We start from the raw sequence: 6,231 nt of genomic DNA, 5'->3' as shown, positions 1-6,231 counted from the left end.
AGTGAATGGAATAGCAGTTCACTCAGATGAAATCTTTGTTGTCCCTGATAGGAGGAACTGGACTGAATGACCCTGTGTTCCTATGAATACTCTTCCCCTTCCCTTCTGACCCAAACTCAGCAAGGTGGAGAAGCAGTCCTGCCCTCTACTACTGGATGACCGGTAGCTTGATTCACCTTGTTTCCCCTCCTGAATATACACATACGTATCTCCTGCCCTTGCTTCCCTCCATGAAAGCCCAAGAAGCAAAGAGGTGGCTTGCTCTTCCATGCACTAGCCTGGCCAAGCAACTTGTTCTGCATATTCCCATTGCTTTTATTTTGGGATTGTTTCTCCTCCCCCACTCCTGCTTTCAGTGTCCTGAATCTGTATTTAACTAGTTCTAGCCCTAAACATCTGCCCTGTTTCCTATCACTGCCTGGAGCAGATGCAGCACAAATGATTGACCCTCTCCCTTTGGCAATTTGGCTTTGACTGCACAAAACAGCCAATAAAGTGGAAAGGGCTGGGCAGCTGATTACAGGGATTAGCTTGAAGCTGTAATAGTTTTATGGTCTAAGACAGAGGAGGAAGTGTTTGCTTGAAGAATGCAATTGCATTCCTCCTTCTTTCTCCCGCTGCCTGCTCTTGATGATGACAAGTTTTTGAAAGTTGCCAACTAAAAGAATAGCATGCGTATTTGCCAGACACAGCTTGGACTGGAGGCTATTAGCTCATTTTCCAGTGACTGAAGCTGGAGTGTGTAGCAATGCAGGTCATGATCTGATCTGTCTGGAAATTCTCTGAAAAGACTTGACTGAAGCCTCTGTTGAGACTCTCTCAGACAAGGCTGGTTCTTACTCGCTTGTCTGCTGAATCTTTTGATCAGCTTTGTGGTACATATATCATAGTTCTAATAAAGAGCATCTCTTTTCTCACCTCTGCTGGTGCTCTTCTTCTCGGCTGTATAGTAATTGTTCCCTCATGGCAATTGTTTCCCTCAGGGCCCTCACACTATAGAGTCTCAATGATTGTCTCCTGCCCTCCTTTCTTCCTACCCAAAGCATGTAGTTGTCTGGCCTTTTCCCTGTGCTTTTCTTGAGACACTTCTACAGGAATACTAACAAAATCTGCCCTTATCCTGATTACTTCTTCAGCTTCTCCTTTCCATTTTCTCCTCAGTGCCATGTTAGCCTCGGAACACAACACAGAGTCCAAGTTGACATATCCTAGGGATCACCTATTTATTAGCTGAATTAGCTGTAAGTCTGATAGGTATTATCGTGTGTGTGAGATGACACAAGCTGAGAAGTTTGATCAGTTTTTACAGTAGATTGGCCATGCTGCTAATCAAGAACATACAAAGCCACAGCTATTTTGATGTGGTTCAACTTCTTGCAGAACGTGGTTATCCAGCCCTCTTCACTCGTTTTTGTTTTGCCCTTTTTTTTTTTCCCAATCTCACTCTCCTCACATGCAAATGTATCTCTCAGTGCTCAGAAGTAGCTCCCAAGGACCAGGCTCTTTGGGTCTGGAGACCCTTCTCAAGTGCTTGCTGAAGCTGATCTGTTTGTTCTGCAATAATTATGTTTTCATCAAGAGAAAGCAATAGATCTTAGGGGTATGTAGCTGTCATTGGCCTGTGAGATATGAGACCTAGTTTCTTGTTCTGGCTCCAATGAACACTCGTACATTTTTTACTAGTCAGTCACAGGATGAAGCACATAAACAGGGATGCCAGTCTGAGTCTTCTCTCTCTCAAGTGAGTTTGTGTTGGAGTGACTATTCTCACTTAGCACTGGTGATTTATTCAATTTGCTTCAAACTTCCATAGACTCAAACAATAAGTTCTGAATCAGGTCAATTTGGACACAACAGCAAAGTAAAAAATAATACAAGCTAACATTGTGCTCTGGAGGGCAGCCACAGGAAAAAATACCAGCTCCTGGAAATGCTGAGGTCCAGTCTGATTCAGCCCTCATGTAGATGGAGCACCATTACAAGTGTGCTCCTTGTTTTGGCTCTTGTAAATCTTGGCTGTGATCTGTCTGTCCCAGAGTTATCGTACCTATGGATTTAAAGTCCTTTTCTTGACAGTTGAAAATAATCAGTCTACCAAGAGCCAAGCAAACCTATGCTGAGATCAAAAATGAGGCAGCTTTTTCTCACCTGCCAAGACTTCCAGTGCTAAATGTTTTTCCAGTTGCACTGTGATCTGCCAAACATCATGTTTTCTCCAGATGCCATTCTTCTAACCATGTGTTTTAATCGTTGAGAGCTTCTTGGTATTGAGTATTGCCTTTTTGGTATTCAGCCCATTTAACTAGGCATAGAAATAAAAGTGCTGGAAGGCTCCTGTTTTTGACTGTTGGCCACAGGCAGTTTTTCAAGATCCTGGGATATCCTGGCTGAAACAATAGGTCAGTGGTTGCAGTTTAGTGATGGATAACACATAGTGATAGAGGAAAGATATCCTTTGCATATGCTTGGAAATGCTCTAATGAAAAATTCTATGTTTAAAATCATTATGCACTGAACTTGTACTATTTCAGTAAACTTCCAGAGGGCAGTACATGGATTTAGAACTCAAAATGTCAGTTTTCCTGCCCAATGTCATAGTCAACCTTCCTGGGAGCGTCAGAGCTGATGCAGCCAAGGCTCCCAAGTTCCTGCCCCCCTGCCACTCTCTGAGCTGACCATTATGAACTTGGAAATTTCCAGAGTTTCTGAACAGCTCACCACACTGGGTGCCAGTGATCTTAGCAATACTAGAACCCCTGCTATATGACTTATGCTTGCTACCCAGTGGCTTGGTTCTTAACAATAGCTGCAAAACTTACTGGATTCTTGTGAATGTGGTAGTTGAAGCTGGTCAGTGGTGGGTGGCAGCATCATAATCTCAGCATTTTTCAGAATTTCCTGCATCCTCAGCTAGTGAAGTGATCACTTTCTTTGGAAATGCTACACTGCAGCATGAAAACATTCAGGTTGTAAATAATTGTGGATTTCAAAACTCCTCCCAGGTTGAGAGAACTAATTTCTAGCAAAAGCTCTCTGCCTTTTTCTGACATGTCCGGTCTGGCCACAAATGGAAAAAAAGATAGCAGGCTTGATAAACTACCAGACATGATCCAATGCTGTACTTAGTTTGGAAAGGATATAAACCCTTAACTTACTCGATATGAAGTGCAGGCCTAAAGTTAATTTGAGAACGTGTGGCAGTGAGAGCAAGCAGCACAGGCATTTGGAGCATTTTGGAGCCTGCCAAGTATTGATCAGTGAGGGCTGGGAATGAGTGGAGAAGCGTTTCAATTTGGCATCCATATGTGATTCTGATGCTGTCACAGTGAATTAGCAGCGCTTTCTTTTCCCTGTAGTTCATCCCAAGCTTTTGTCATTGAAGCATCCCCTTTGCCCGTATGTACTTGTTAAAAGACAAAGTGAGGGGAAAAAATAGAATAAATTCATAGAACTTGTGCCCCTAAAAAAGCCTGATTGTGTTATGCTAGTATCCTCTGAATGGAGACTCCAAACAGTACTGAACCATCCCTGCTAAAGACTGTTACAGCATAAGTGTTATAGGGGGTTTAAGCTACAATCACTCATTTTGTACAGTCACTTAATCCACTAATGGGGAGAAATGGGTCAACAGTTTAAAATTATTAAATCTACTGGGATGATTTGTTTTGGTAGTCTCTCTTGACCCAAGTACATGCTTCAGCTAATGCCACAGACTTAATGCCTCTGGTAATCAGAGCAAGAAGTGATGGGTCATCATTAGCAACTGCAAATTAAGGGTTACATTTCTTCTGGAAGGCAGCATCTTCAACTGGGCTTATTTGTTGCCACTGCAGATCATCTGAGAGTCACATGTGGTACATTCAACTGACTAATTTGTGTGATTTAGTAGAAGCTTTTTAATACATGCTTACTGTTCCGTATGAGTAGTTTTTCTAAATAGTTGCCAAACAGAAAATTCCACAATATTGGACTTCCCCATACAGTTAATAGTACTGCTCTTATTTATATAATCTTGGTGATTTTTTTTTATCGTTGTGCAGTTCACAGTTCAGATGATTTTTTTTTTTGATTGTAGGTTTGAAATATATTTGTCATATCTATGAAACTGAAGAGTGAAGAAAGGAAAGTCAGGCAAGCATGGAAAGCATCAGTAATTGGCAGCTTCAGAAGATACAAGAGTCATTCAAGGTATGTATTCACATAATACTTTCATGTGGGTTTCACAGATCCACGATCATATTCAGTTCAGGAGATTGCCAAAGGCATGAATGAAGATGATGTATCATAGATTCATAGATTCAGTATTTTTACAGATACTAGGAAATCCCTAAATCCTCTTAGAAAAATACTGATGAGCAAATGAAGACACAGGTACAAAGGAAATTGGTCACAAACTGAACTCCATTACAAGATGCTATGGGGTGGGCACTGAAATAAAACAAATGGGTGGATGTAATATAGCTGAATTATTTCAGATAAACTTATGCAGATCAGTGGACAGGGAGCCATGACTTGAGAAGACCAAGATATTGAAGCATGGATTGAAAATGCTTGAGAACAGCTGGATAAATCAATGAATACTCAGCAAGCAGAATTTGGGGGACTGTCTGTGGTCAGCTAGCTATGTAAGTGATGCTGACAACCTCCTGGGGGACACAAGAGAGGGAAGGAAGGTTGCAGTGCCCTCAGCAAGAACCATCAGAGGGTGAGCCTCCTTCTCGGAAATACACCCAGAACTCGATGGAGGTTTAAGACTCTTGTAAGCTGCTCAAAAAGCAACAGTTTGCAAATACCTTCTTTCATGGAACAAATTATGCCTGGTCCTGGAGAAAGGAGGAGAATCTAAGTGACAAGAGGGGTGTTCTTTCCTTCTATGCTTCTTGAAGAGTGAGGAACAAGAAATAGCCTTTCTTCACTAGCTGGTGTGCCTGGGACATTAAGTTGTTGTAGGTTTAGAGGAAAAGTTTTCTCAGGAGATGGTGTTTATTAGCCTTTGGATCTTGAGTCCATCTCGGGTTTTCTCCATTTTTAATCTTACTTTCCTATACAATCACTGCCAGGATAGATGGTCCCTGAGAAGGACAAACCTGGAGAATGGGTTTGCTTCTGTAGTTCTTGTGGTTAATTGAAAAAAAAAAAAAAAAACAAAACAAAAAACCACAAGCTATAAATCCTGAGCTTTGAATGGGGTGAGCTGCAGAAGCCCGACTACTGGCTTTTGCGAGTAGACAAAGGTTTCACTGCAACAACGCTGCATCAGTTCAGCAGATCTCACTGGAGGAGCCTGGATTCCTCCCACTTCGGGTCTATGTCCTCTTTTATCCCTGCAAATGTTTCTCTCTCTGCACTCCCCTTTCCCCTTCTCCCTTCTGATGCAGGTTTTTCCCATAGTCATATTCCCTCCTCACACATGGCCATCTGCCTCTACTTTTCTCCTGTGTTCTGTTCTATTCTGGTCCTCATATAATAGACGAGAGAACTTGTGATGTCCATTTTCCTCAGTGAGGTCAAGACTGGCTGCTGTCTCCCATACCACCATGCTGCTTTTCCCTTTACACAAGGGCCTGTTGCTGCTGTAACCTGTACTGTATTTTGCTGTGAGTGTAAGGGCCTTTATTGGTTGGAGTATTTTATGCCAGTCAAATAGTACTCTCCTCATCCTATAAGTAGCATAATAAAATCCATAGACACTAGGTGCAAATTGTCCATCTGCTATGTATGATCTCCTGCATCCAATTTTTGTAACAGCTCTTCTTTCTTTGGATTCATTGAAGTCCAAGGAAATTATGAAGCAGCAAATTCTTACAGCTGGAGCAAGAAGTTTTCAGAGTCGAGAAAAACCTGTTTGATGTTACACTTGATACTGGATTTCTTGTTGCTTTTTCCTCAGCTGTTTCCCCTTATACCTTCTTAACAGTCATGGTAAGGGAGAGTTATTTATTCTCTTCAGATGGCAGGAATGGGCCGGAACTGTTGCTCTGATCCTTGGACTTCAGCATAAACGTGGACTTGAACTTAAATATGCTTGAACATAAAACAAAAAGACAGCCCTTGTCCAAGACTCTATGCCACTTTCCCTCACTATGAGGAGGGGAGCTGGGCACATTCAGACCCTCTTGGAGAAATGCTTCCCAATACAAAAGGGGTTATAAACACAAGGTTCGTTATTGTGTACAAGAAAAGTGGCCAAAACTACATTCTTCATCTGTCTGCCAGCACCTCTGACTCTGG

Source organism: Caloenas nicobarica, chromosome 1 (assembly GCF_036013445.1).
Source record: "Caloenas nicobarica isolate bCalNic1 chromosome 1, bCalNic1.hap1, whole genome shotgun sequence".
Taxonomy (NCBI): domain Eukaryota; kingdom Metazoa; phylum Chordata; class Aves; order Columbiformes; family Columbidae; genus Caloenas; species Caloenas nicobarica.
Note: the sequence above shows the minus strand (reverse complement) of the source record.